This window comes from Saccopteryx bilineata, chromosome 6, assembly GCF_036850765.1.
Source record: "Saccopteryx bilineata isolate mSacBil1 chromosome 6, mSacBil1_pri_phased_curated, whole genome shotgun sequence".
In the NCBI taxonomy this organism is placed as follows: domain Eukaryota; kingdom Metazoa; phylum Chordata; class Mammalia; order Chiroptera; family Emballonuridae; genus Saccopteryx; species Saccopteryx bilineata.
In genome coordinates this window covers 153,722,867-153,736,014 of record NC_089495.1, presented here as the reverse complement: position 1 = coordinate 153,736,014, position 13,148 = coordinate 153,722,867, and the positions used below count along the sequence as shown (strand labels likewise).

Below are 13,148 nucleotides of genomic sequence, written 5' to 3'. Positions count from 1 at the left end.
GGAGAAGCAGATGGGCGCCTCTCCTGTGTGCCCTGACCGGGAATCGAACCCAGGACCCCCACACGCCAGGCTGACACTCCACCACTGAGCCAACCAGCCAGGGCCATGGTTAATTCTTAAAAGTCATTAGGGCAGAGAACCGGTTGTTAAATTATTTGAATCCCACCACTGCTTAGTCCAGTCAAATTGACAACCTGAATGGTAGCCTGGACTGCTACCCTTTCCTACTCCAGGCCCCATCATCACTGGCAGCCTTGCAGGTGACACAGAGTAAGTAGCATGCCCAAATGTGATATACACCATCTCCAAAATTCAGAGATCCATTAGGGTCACACTGTTTTCTTCACAGTGGATGATAGGTGCAACAACTTGTCTCCTAATTTAGAAGGGATGTTCTGATGTGCCCCAGACTGCTAGATCCTAAAAAATTTCACAATATGGTAGGCTTTGAAAGTCTGTGGAGTTTATCTCCTGCCCTGTAGATGCATGTGCTTACTTAAGAAATCTAAGATGATTACTGCTTACAGCTCATCAATGTAATGGACCAGGGTGATGTTCTCGGGGTTATCAAAATGATCAAAGCACTCTGGACTACATTATGATGGGAGAAAAATAGCTGACTGAACCCAAAGGCCATCTATATTGACCCCTGTTTCTGATTTTCTTTACTGATGGGCATAGACAAAAGGGTGTTTTTCTGGTGAGTAGATATGTGTTAGTGGCATAGCATTTCAGCTATGACTGGCAATGGCACAACTGATATGTGGGTCAGTCTCCTGACACCCTCCGCAACCATGTGGGGCTTATACTGTTCAAAGAGGCATGGTACACGGGCAGGGGGTGGGACCTGCATCTTTTAGGTCTTTGATGGCAGCACTAATTATTGCAATTTCCTTAGGATTGAGTGCTGTTTTGGCATGTCTTGGTGGGGCATGGGGGAAGTTCCATACCTTGTCCTTGGCCATTCCTACCATAATATCCTCACTGCCTGGGACAGAGCGCCAGGGGATTCTGCCCTTTATGAAGCGTACTGATTAATATTCTATGGCTGCTGCAACAAATAGAGCCACTGACTTTGTGGCTTAAAACAGCACATGTTTAATATCTTACAGTTTCAGAAGTCAGAAATGTGGACTGGGTCTCACCGAACTACAATCAGGGCGTCAACAGGGCTACCTTTGTTTCCAGAGGCTCCAGGAGAGAATCCATCTTTGTGACTGTCTGGCTCTGAGGCCCTGTGACTTCTTTGCCTTGTGGCCTCTTTGTCTTCAGAGGCAGCAATGGTTGGTTGAGCCTTTCTCACATCGAGGACACATTATCTGGATAATCTCCCCACTTTAATTAAAAAACTGACTTTCAAGATGCCATTTTCTTTGGCATTTATTAAATCTTTCCTATATTTAAGTGCATTAAGAAATGCGGAATCATTTTTTCTTTATCATTCAGATCACATATTTCTTCGAAGAATGATACGTAGACCCCTTAAAGTGGCCTCTGGGGCCCTGGCCGGTTGGCTCAGTGGTAGAGCGTCGGCCTGGCATGCAGGAGTCCTGGGTTCGATTTCCGGCCAGGGCACACAGGAGAGGCGCCCATCTGCTTCTCCACCCCTACCCCTCTCCTTCCTCTCTGTCTCTCTCTTCCCCTCCTGCAGCCAAGGCTCCATTGGAGCAAAGTTGGCCCGGGTGCTGAGGATGGCTCTAGGGCCTCTGCCTCAGGCGCTAGAATGGCTCTGGTTGCAACAGAGCAACACCCCAGATGGGCAGAGCATCGCCCCCTGGTGGGCATGCCGGGTGTATCCCAGTCGGGTGCATGTGGGAGTCTGTCTGACTGCCTCCCCGTTTCCAACTTCAGAAAAAAAATACAAAAAAAAAAAAAGTGGCCTCCGGTGGTTTGTATTGCCTGAAGCGGGACAGGCCCTCAATCCAGAGTTGGCTTGTTTTTGTATTATCTGTTGCTCTCAATAAATAGTGATGGTCACTACTCATAGAACAATTTTTAAAAATTTCTCCCTTTGGCCTGACTAGGTGGTGGTGCAGTGGATAGAGTATTGCCCTGGGATGCTGAGGACCCACATTCAATACCCTAAGGTTCCCAGCTTGAGTGCAGGCTCACCAGTTTAAGGTAATCTGATTAACACACCTAATTTCATCTGTTACCTTAATTTGTCTTTGCCGGTATAATGTAACATATTCCCAGGTTCTGGTGATTAGATTGTAGGCATCTTTGCAGGGCTGTTATTCTGCTTACACACTAAGTGTATGTCTTCCTTGTATACATTCATGGTTTAGAGCAGGGGTAGTCAATCTTTTTATACCTACCGCCCACTTTTGTAGCTCTGTTAGTAGTAAAATTTTCTAACTGCCCACTGGTTCCATAGTAATGGTGATTTATAAAGTAGGGAAGTAACTTTACTTTATAAAATTTATAAAGCAGAGTTACAGCAAGTTAAAGCATATAATAATAATTACGAAGTACTTTATGTCAGATTTTCGCTAAGTTTGGCAGAATAAATCTTTATAAAACAACTTACTATATAGTTAAATCTATCTTTTTATTTATACTTTGGTTGCTCTACCGCCCACCATGAAAACTGGAATGTCCACTAGTGGGCGGTAGGGACCAGGTTGACTACCACTGCTCTAGAGTCAAGTGATCAGTTTCCATTTGCACATGGTCTCCATAAATTCTTATTCTGACCAGTAGGCTACAATGATATTTTGGGTCTTCAGAGACATCAATTCAGTGCCATTATCTAAGAACCCCTAAAAAGTCTAGGTGTTTCTTCTTCCCCAGGGTAAAGCCACCTTGGTAAATGGTCCTGGGACCTCCGATGGAGGATTTGGGGAAAGGTTCATAGTATATAGTGGTGACTGCTTTGCAGATCTATCCTCAAAAGGGCTTGGCCTCTCAGTCAGTGGGACCTGGTTTTGTAAACTAATAGGTCTGGAAACTGCATAGAAGGTCGTGAATCCCTATTATGGCAACACAGGTTAGATTTCTGCCAACCAGACCTGGAATTTTTCCTTCTTCTATGTCAGGTAGCATTTTACTAGGTTGCTAATTTGCTTAATTCCCAGTAATCCTGTGATCAATTGGCCATCATGACAGACCCTCAGTATAATCTGATTACACTACTCTCTGCTGTCTAATTGTACCATGTGCTGTCTGACAAACACCCCCTTGACCTCTACCTTTCTGGAATTTGGTTATTTTCATTGAGATCAAGGACTCCCATTTTGTTGTAGTATTTCTGACCTAATTTCTAGTGGACAGTGAGTCACCATAGAGCTTATGAAGGATGCAGGTCTTTTATTTATTTTTTTTACAGAGACAGAGAGTGAGTCAGAGAGAGGGATAGACAGGGACAGACAGACAGGAACGGAGAGATGAGAAGCATCAATCATTAGTTTTTCTTTCTTTTTTTGCCCCCCATGTCCCCCCATTCACAATACAGACCAGGCAAAGGGTCAGGGCTGAGGTGTAGATGGGTGGGTTTACTCTGCCTCCTCTTTCTGTACAGTCAGTGTAAGAACACAGCCTGCGGTAAGCACTGGGAGGCCAATCATTAGTTTTTCATTGCGCGTTGCAACACCTTAGTTGTTCATTGATTGCTCTCTCATATGTGCCTTGACCACGGGCCTTCAGCAGACTGAGTAGCCCCTTGCTCGAGCCAGCGACCTTGGGTCCAAGCTGGTGGGCTTTTGCTCAAACCAGATGAGCTCGCGCTCAAGCTGGTGACCTCGGGGTCTCGAACCTGGGTCCTCAAGGATGCAGGTCTTGGTAAAGGAACTATCTTCTAGGCCTTCAGTGGGGAAGGGAGACATGGTCAGGCATGGCTGAGAGGTCACATATAATTAATACACTTAGACATTCCTGTTTCTTTGAACTTTTAGACTGCTTCCTCTACACTCAGCATGCCAAAGAATTTTCAGCATGTCAACCTCATTAACTTTAGGTCACTATTAAATCTAGTCTGAATTAGAATTAGTCTCCTTCATTGTAGAGGATTATTCATGCCAAACTCCAATGCTCAAATCTGGGTAAGTATATCTATGTCATTAAATTCAGCCCAATCAAGCCTTGAATTTACCTTCCTTGGGCTCCATTCTCATACATGTTCCTAAGACTTTTGATTTAAATTGGCAAGGTCCTGCAACTCGTTCCGTATAGAGGCCATCTCCTTCTGGAGCAGGGCTTGTGCTCTGTTGGGACCGAACTCGCCTTTTGGGCTTGGAGGGTTGAGGAGGAGATTTGATATCCCTCTTGTGAAGCAGCTGCCCTAGTTGTAGTCACTGAAGGGCTCTTTGGCAGGGATAGATGGCTCCCTCAGGGAAGAATGACTTGAAATGACAAGGGAGGTTCAAGGGGGTTTGTTGGGGACCAAAAAGCCAACAGTGTTTTTACAGTTTAGATTTTTGGGGGACAGAGGTGTGGGGAATTGGCTATAAGCTGACAGTCTGCCCAACCCCCCACCTCACTTGCCTGATTAGGTTGCAAAAGGCTGTTAAGCTGTGGTGCTGGATTGTTTACACTACCCCATGTTCCCTGGAAAAACTGGAGGCAAGTTTCTTCTATCCTTTGTTTTGTGTGAAGTTTAGATGTTATGTATGCTAGGAGTTTTCTGCACTTGGTAAAATTCTTGGGTTGCCTTGGAAACGTGATCAGAGATCTCTGATTTGCTAATGGCCTCACTTTGCCCTATAAATAAAGCAAGAAGCGGTCTTGGATCGTGCTCTGTTCTTGCCAGCAGCATTGCATAGCCCTCCTGACCCCTTCCTTTATTTTTTTAAGCCTATTTTCTTAATTCCGTGTTGTTCCCACTCAGGACCTAGAATTACTTACTGTGCTTGTTCGTGGCAAGGATTTGAGACTTTGAACTTCTTAGTCTTGTCTGCTGCTTCCCAGATGCTCCCCCTGTAAGTCTCAGGGTTCCACCACTTCTCCACTGTGCCCTTCCCTGAGCATTCTACCGTAATTCTGGTACATGTACAGCGAAGCCATGGGCTCATTCTTCAGCCATATGTAGTCTGCAAGGACAGGAGATGAGGCCCCTTCATAGCTGCCACCAAGTCTCTCACTGTCCACTGTACTCTTAGTGTAAAATTCACAGCTTTCAATTTTTCCTATGTATTCTCTCTAGTGATGTCAGTAGAAGCCAAGTGACTCCATATTTATAATGTTCTATAATGACCATTATTGCCATGGTATCTAAGTGCTCAAGTCACTCCAAGTCCTAGTGCCTTATTCTCTATCTGCCCTTTATCCCATGCTACCCCTAATAAGCTGAGTGATTATTATGCCACCAGATGCCATTGATGACCCATGACCCAATCCATGCCCATTACTTCCTTCAAGGAGGTTACCACGGCTCCCCTCAATGATATAAGGCATCTAATCACAGGATTCTCTTCTGAGGGGCTGCCCTTCATATTGGGCCACCCCTGGTACCAACTCCTAGCACAGCGGTTCTCAACCTGTGGGTTGCGACCCCGGCGGGGGTCAAACGACCAAAACACAGGGGTCGCCTAAAGCCATCGGAAAATACATATTTATTATACAATACATTTAAAAAAATTTTTTTTTAATTTTTGTATTTTTCTGAAGCTGGAAACGGGGAGGTAGTCAGACAGACTCCCGCATGCGCCCAACCAGGATCCACCCAGTATGCCCACCAGGGGGCGATGCTCTGCCCATCCGGGGCGTCGCTCTGTTGCAACCAGAGCCACTCTAGCGCCTGGGGCAGAGGCCAAGGAGCCATCCCCAGTGCCCGGGCCATCTTTTGCTCCAATGGAGCCTCGCTGCGGGAGGGGAAGAGAGAGACAGAGAGGAAGGAGAGGGGGAGGGGTGGAGAAGCAGATGGGCGCCTCTCCTGTGTGCCTTGGCCGAGAATCAAACCCGGGACTTCCGCATGCTGGGACTTCCGACGCTCTACCACTGAACCAACCGGCCAGGGCCACAATACATTTTAAAATAAAATATGTATTTCCAATGGCTTTAGGCGACCCCTGTGTTTTGGTCGTTAGACCCCCACGGGGGTCGCGACCCACAGGTTGAGAACCGCTGCCATAGAGCCATCCCCAGCGCCCAGGCCATCCCTGCTCCAATGGAGCCTTGGCTGCGGGAGGGGAAGAGAGAGACAGAGAGGAAGGAGAGGGGGAGGGGTGGAGAAGCAGATGGGCGTTTCTCCTGTGTGCCTTGGTAGGGAATCAAACCCCGGACTCCTGCACGCCAGGCGGACACTCTACCACTTAGCTAACCGGCCAGGGCCGAGGCTATTCTTATTATCGTTATAGTTTTGATGTTGAACAATTCTTGAATTCCTGAGATAAACCTTACTCGACCATTTTATTTTTTCTTCCCTGATGAGTTCACATGGCAAATATATTGTTTAGGATTTAAAATTTCTGTTGTTATTTTCTAGCTAACTAAAAAAAAAGGGTTTCCCCAGTTGCAATTAGTATTGGGAGAAATGTCCTATAGTGATGATTCTTTGTTTTTGTGAGAGTTGACTAATGTTCTTGTCCTCAGTATCCATTTTCTGCCCCCATACAATACCCTGGGAATGTTTTCCTATTCTTTCTCCAGACCTCTATGCCATCTAGCTGTAGTCTTATAAAGTCAGTCTTATAAACCCAACTTTTGCACATCATGGTACACACAGATAATCATACTTTGTGTGGGATGATGGGCTAATAAGCCAGGCTGCTTATGGGGGGAGACACTCACCAGGCCAGGCCTCCCCAAGCTGCGGGAAGAGCCGGGAAGATCATCCTCTTAGTCTCACTGTCCCCCATTTGCCCCTAGATGTGGCAGTTATGACTCTGTTATAATTCATAAAATGTGAGAAGAAACGATGTGTTCAAACTCCCTGCCTGTAGCCTTTCTTTTACATGATTATTGTAAAAATAACAAACAATGAAAAGTAGCCATGAGGCCCTGGCTGATTGCCTCGGTGGTAAAGCATTGGCCAGGCATGTGGAAGTCCTGGGTTCAATTCCCAGCCAGGGCACACAGGAGAAGCGCCCATCTGCTTCTCTACCCTTCTCCCTCTCCTTTCTCTCTATCTCTCTCTTTCCCTCCTGCAGCCAAGGCTCCATTGGAGCAAAGTTGGCCTGGGTGCTGAGGATAGCTCCATGGCCTCTCTGCCTCAGACACTAGAATGGCTCTGGTTGCAGCAGAGCAATGCCCCAGATGGGAAGAGCATCGCCCCGTGGTGGGCATGCCGGATGGGTCCCGGTCAGGTGCATGTGGGAGTCTGTCTCTGTCTCCCTACTTCTAACTTTAGAAAAATACAAAAGAGAAGAGAAGAGAAGAGAGAAAAGTAGCCATGAGTCAGGGGTGGGCCCTAATCAGGCAACCTGCAGCCTGGGGCAATTACTGATGAGCCTGGACATTGGAGTCGGACAGTCTTAGGTTCAATCTGATTCAGCTGAACTGTGGTCCCAGTGGGAAGAATTTAACCTCCTGGGTCTTGGTTTTCTTTTTTTTTCTTTTTTTTTTTCTTTCTTTTTTTGTATTTTTCTGAAGCTGGAAACGGGGAGAGACAGTCAGACAGACTCCCGCATGCGCCCGACCGGGATCCACCCGGCACACCCACCAGGGGGCGACGCTCTGCCCACCAGGGGGTGATGCTCTGCCCCTCCGGGGCGTCGCTCCGCCGCGACCAGAGCCACTCTAGCGCCTGGGGCAGAGGCCAAGGAGCCATCCCCAGCGCCCGGGCCATCTTTGCTCCAATGGAGCCTTGGCTGTGGGAGGGGAAGAGAGAGACAGAGAGGAAGGAGAGGGGTAGGGGTGGAGAAGCAGATGGGCTCCTCTCCTGTGTGCCCTGGCCAGGAATCGAACCTGGGACTTCTGCACGCCAGGCTGATGCTCTACCACTGAGCCAACCGGCCAGGGCCTTCTTGGTTTTCTTATTTGTAAAGTGCCTGTGAGGATCTAAGGAGCTATGATAACTCAGTCTGGTGTTCAGTGGCCCAGAGCCCGGCTTTAGAAAACAGAAGCTGCACATTGCTGCTCTCTGCCTGGAGGGTTGCTTTTAGTCTCCGTCTCTGCCTGTCTTTCCTCCTCCTCCTGTTCTCGCTGTCCCATTCTTTCTTCACTAGTACTTCCTGGGTTGCTTCTGTCATAAGCAGGACTTAAGTAATCACTGGCATGTTTTGCCTATAGCTGATTTCAGGAGGCCAGTTGGTCTCCCTGACCAACCCGTTATTTCTTGTCCCTCCTTCTACAAAGATGCTCCTTTAGCCCATTAAGAGAGTCTCTCTCTCTTTCTGTCATCACAGGGCCATCAGCTGCACAGAAGTCCCCATGGGCAATCGTGTCTAAGTCCAACTTCGTGACCTGCCAGGCCATCTCTTCAGTGTGGCCATCTGCTTCCCCTCCTCTACTTTTTCTCTTACCCCTGGGGAAGCCCAGGACAGGGAGCTGGTGCCCTGGGTCACCAAGCCATTGGTGAGGCACAGCCAATGGAGGAAGAGTGACAGCCAGCACTGGTTTTGGTATATACGATCTTGTCGGAAGGCTACCCACTCTTTGTGTTTCTTGGGGGTGGGGTGCTTGTTTTTGGAGTTTGCAATACGTGTTTAAGACTGCCTTAGAGAATGTATGGGGAAAAAAAGAAAGAAAGGAAAACAGAGAGGGGAGGAAACAGGGAACAAAATGCCACTCATCCCATAAGGGAGCTGAGGCCCCAACTCTGAGTCCCTCTTTCTGCAGGGGGAGCCTAGTTTCCTGTGGTGGCCTCGCTTCTCAGCATGAGTTTCATCCCAGTTCTGAAGGTCTCAGATCACCTCACCCCTTCCTGAGAACTCAACCTCTTGTGCAGCCACATAAAGGTAACCAGTGTCTGGTGGCTTGATGGGACAGACTTGTCAGGACTTCCTGCCTTTTGATGCATGCCATTCCCGTGAGCTGGGCTGGGTCTCTGAAGATGAGAGAACCCTTTAGACTTCCTCAGTGTCTCAGCATTCAGATTCTTGGGGTTTGTGGTTTGAGACTCTGGCATGAACATTGTGTTCTATAAAGTGTGCCCTCTGGGTCCTTCAAGTTAACAAACACAGCTTTGTGCAAACCACCTCCTAACCAAATTGACCAAGAGGGTCTGAAAGGCCCTTGACCTTGCTGACATTGGTGGAGAATGAGTGAACAGCTGGATGAATAGGGGAGGCTGAGGGGAACTACTTGGGCTTAGGGATGATGACAGCATGACCCTCTGTTGAGCTGTTCCCTGACCTCCACGCTGGCTCCTTGGAGCAGACATATGTCACCACATTCTGATCCTCTTGGCACTTACAGATGAGGAAACTAAGAGCTCAGTGAGGTTGAGTGACTGCCCCAAGGACACACAGAGGTGGGATTGGAACTCAGTTTCCAAATATTTGTGTCTCAGCAGGCTACCCCACACCCCAGTTCTAAAGCAGGCCAGCACAGTCAGGACACACAGGACAAACTCCTGCAATCGCCTGGCTGAGGCTGTGTTTGTCAGGTTTCTGCACTGTAAAGTTGCTCTTTCTTCTCCCTTTCCAGACTGTATTCTTTGTAAGAAAGTCATAGTGCACAACCAGGCTTAAGGACCAGGGAATTCTGCTCCCCCCCCCCCCCTTGAGTGTGGAGTACCTACATAAATTATTTGGAATTCTGCATGGGAGGTTTATCTTTCATTTTCCATTTATTTATTTATGCAATCATATAGGTTTTTTTCTTTTTTTTCTTTTTCTTTTTTCTTTAGTTGGAAACGGGGAGGCAGTCAGACAGACTCCCACATGCACCCGACCGGGATCCACCTGGCATGCCCACCAGGGGGCGATGCTCTGCCCCTCTGGGGCGTTGCTCTGTTGCAACCAGAGCCATTCTAGCACCTGAGGCAGAGGCCATGGAGCCATCCTCAGCGCCCAGGCCAACTTTGCTCCAATGGAGCCTTGGCTGCGGGAAGGGAAGAGAGAGACAGAGAGGAAGGAGAGGGGGAGGGGTGGAGAAGCAGATGGGCGCTTCTCCTGTGTGCCCTGGCCGGGAATCAAACCCGGGACTCCTGCACGCCAGGCTGACGCTCTACCACTGAGCCAACCAGCCAGGGCCACAATCATTTAGTTTTTTAAAGTTCATGTTATTTACATTTTCAAATAAGCTCATTATGTTTTCAGGGGAAGTACCTTTGAATTGAAATTATTGAGTCCAATTGTTAAGCTGAAAAAAGTACAATAAATGCACCATAGCCTGACCTGTGGTGGCGCAGTGGATAAAGCGTCGACCTGGAAATGCTGAGGTCGCCGGTTTGAAACCCTGGGCTTGCCTGGTCAGGGCACGTGTGGGAGTTGATGCTTCCAGCTCCTCCCCCCTTCTCTCTCTCTGTTTCTCTCTCTCCCTCTCTCTCTCCTCTCCAAAAATGAATAAATAAAATTAAAAAAAAAATGCACCATAGGCCTGACCAGGTGGTGGTGCAGTGGGTAGAGCATCAGACTGGGACGTGGAGGACCCAGGTTCAAAACCCCAAGGTTGCCAGCTTGATGCCCAAGGTTGCCAGCTTAAACCTGGGCTCACCAGCTTGAGCCTAAGGTTGTTGGCTTGAGCAAAGGGTCACTCGCTCTGCTGTAGCCCTCCGGTCAAGGCACATATGAGAAAGCAATCAATGAACAACTAAGGTGCCACAACGAAAAACTGATGCTTCTCATCTCTCTCCCTTCCTGTCTGTCTGTCCCTATCTGTCCTTTTCTCTGACTCTCTCTGTCTCTGTCAAAAATACAAATAAAAAAAATGCACCACAGAATATCCAGAAAGTCTGGAAGCACAGGGAAAGTCATATGTTTATTGCATATTCTCCTAATTAATAATTAGACCCATTGGTTTAAACATGGAGGTATTTCACCTGGAAAAGTGCGGGGAGGCTGAATTCAAAATCTATAGAGTGTTATTTGAAAGTGTTCCCAAGCTACATGCTTAATTATAAGTTCATCCTGGCCTCTGACTTTGCTGGTCTCCCACAGGGACAGCGTTCTGTGTTAGTGGCTCCTCTTCACACGTTTGTCTGGTTCCCAGCTCCTGCCCTTTGGGGACATTAACACTCAGGTGGGAGGAAAAGCTTCAGGTGCTCTCCCAGGTGCCTGATCCCACAGACCGGGACGGGGAAGGGCCTGGGAGCCACTTCATTTGGTGACAAATTGGAGAATCTGAGGAGTTGTGTCAGGCTTCAAACATGTGATGTCTGTGCAGAGTGGGAAGTGGTCAGCAACCGGAGCTGACCGCCTTCCTGGTGGATGTTCTCTGTGTCCCAGGCAACCATCCCCTCTCCTGGCCGTTGTTTCCAGGTAGGCCTAAGCAGGCTCAGTCAAGGAGAAGTTTGTTTTTGTTTACAAATGTTTTTTAATTTTTAAATTTTATTATTATTATTTTTTTACAGAGACAGAGAGAGAGTCAGAGAGAGGGTTAGATAGGGACAGACAGACAGGAACGGAGAGATGAGAAGCATCAATCATCAGTTTTTCGTTGCGACACCTTAGTTGTTCATTGATTGCTTTCTCATATGTTCCTTGACCATGGGGCTACAGAAGACCGAGTAACCCCTTGCTCAAGCCAGTGACCTTGGGTCCACGCTGGTGAGCTTTGCTCAAACCAGATGAGCCTGTCCTCAAGCTGGCAACTTTGGGGTCTCGAACCTGGGTCCTTTGCATCCCAGTCCGACGCTCTATCCACTACGTCACCGCCTGGTCAGGCCAAGGAGAAGTTTTTTAGTTTTTTAAAATTATTTTTATTTATTCATTTTAGAGAAGAGAGACACAGAGAAAGAAAAGGGAGGGAGGAGCAGGAAACATCAACTCCCATATGTGCCCTGACCAGGCAAGGCCAGGGTTTTGAACCGGTGACCTCAGCATTCCAGGTCGATGCTTGATCCACTACGCCACCACAGGTCAGGCCAAGGAGAAGTTTTGAGTGTGCCTTCCAGAAACTTCCAACCTGATTCCTTGGTGGATCTGTGAGAAGGGGATCTCTGACAACTTAGTCAGGATTGACTATATCCCTTTAGCCCTGCAATTTTGGGAATACAGTGACCAACCCTCCTGGGACTATCTTGGTTTTAAAACTCAAAATCAACACATCCCAAGAAAACCCGCTCACTTTCTGGCAAACCAGGAGGGTTGTTCACTCTGCCAGGGAGATGGTTGCTTTGCCTTCCATTTCCAGCTTCTAGAAAGGAAAAAAAGTGAGGGTGGAGCAGGGTGAGGGGAAGTTGCAAGAGCAGGGAGCTCTAGACAACCAAGAGGAGGTACCCTTCCCACCTTCCGGACTGTCACCCAGAAAAGGGGCTCAGGCAAAGATGGACAAGTTTCTGCTTGACATGAGAAAGGGCTGATGTGATGAGCTGCTGTGTGGGAAGGTATAGCAGAGCATTTAGCAGATTGGATGGGACCACCCACCTCCAGGCCATCCCAAGATGATGCCATCTCTTCTATTGAGGAAGGTCCCTTAGTTTCCTAGTTTGTAGGAAACGCATAGAAGGATGTAGATAAATACACATCAATACGTATATGAGCTCACCATCAGCTGCTTAAGGAAAATAAAAAAGAAAAAAAAAAAGCGGCTGCAGAATAGTTTATACCATGAGCTCTTTTCTGTCAGTAAAGAAGTTAGAAGCAGCCTACTTGGAAGACACCTCCTGCTATCTTTAACCTCTTATCATAAACAAGCTTAAATGTGCTTGTTTCGGTTTTCAGAGAGGAAGAACAAAAGTTCTGCAGCTTTTATTATAATAATTGTAATGCTCATAAATAACCTTCCCAGCTTTGAGCTAGCTGCTCACTGCATTTCACCAGAAACACAAGGCCCAGAGATTGTCTGGAGCTTTCTGTGGTCACGCAGAGTGTTGGGAGGGTTCTCTTGCTTTTTCTGTTCTTCTGGGAACTTAAAGTGATGCATCTGCCATTATTGTGCTGAGCACGGGGTTTGTGGTTCTTTTCTTAAACAGCCAAGTTGTTTTTCATCAAAAGTTTCCTGGTATGTGTTTTATGACATTCATGCCTCTTGGCTAAAAGGCACAGTCCAAATTTTAAAGCCCACCAAGGCAGAACTACTATGAAGAGTGTATAGGAACTATTTCACTCTATACTGGTTGCAAAATGAGACTTTCAGGCCAAGGCCTCCCTGAATTTTAAGGCTTG

General features: G+C 47.5%; 1 non-coding gene across 1 annotated transcript; it reads right to left on the bottom strand.

Annotated features, from left to right (window-relative positions):
- Positions 1-3,429: 3,429 nt before the first annotated feature.
- Positions 3,430-3,560, bottom strand: LOC136309839 (small nucleolar RNA SNORA51). Its single transcript, XR_010726470.1, has one exon. It is a non-coding gene; the product is annotated as a small nucleolar RNA SNORA51 (small nucleolar RNA).
- Between the last annotated feature and the right edge of the window lie 9,588 nt (positions 3,561-13,148).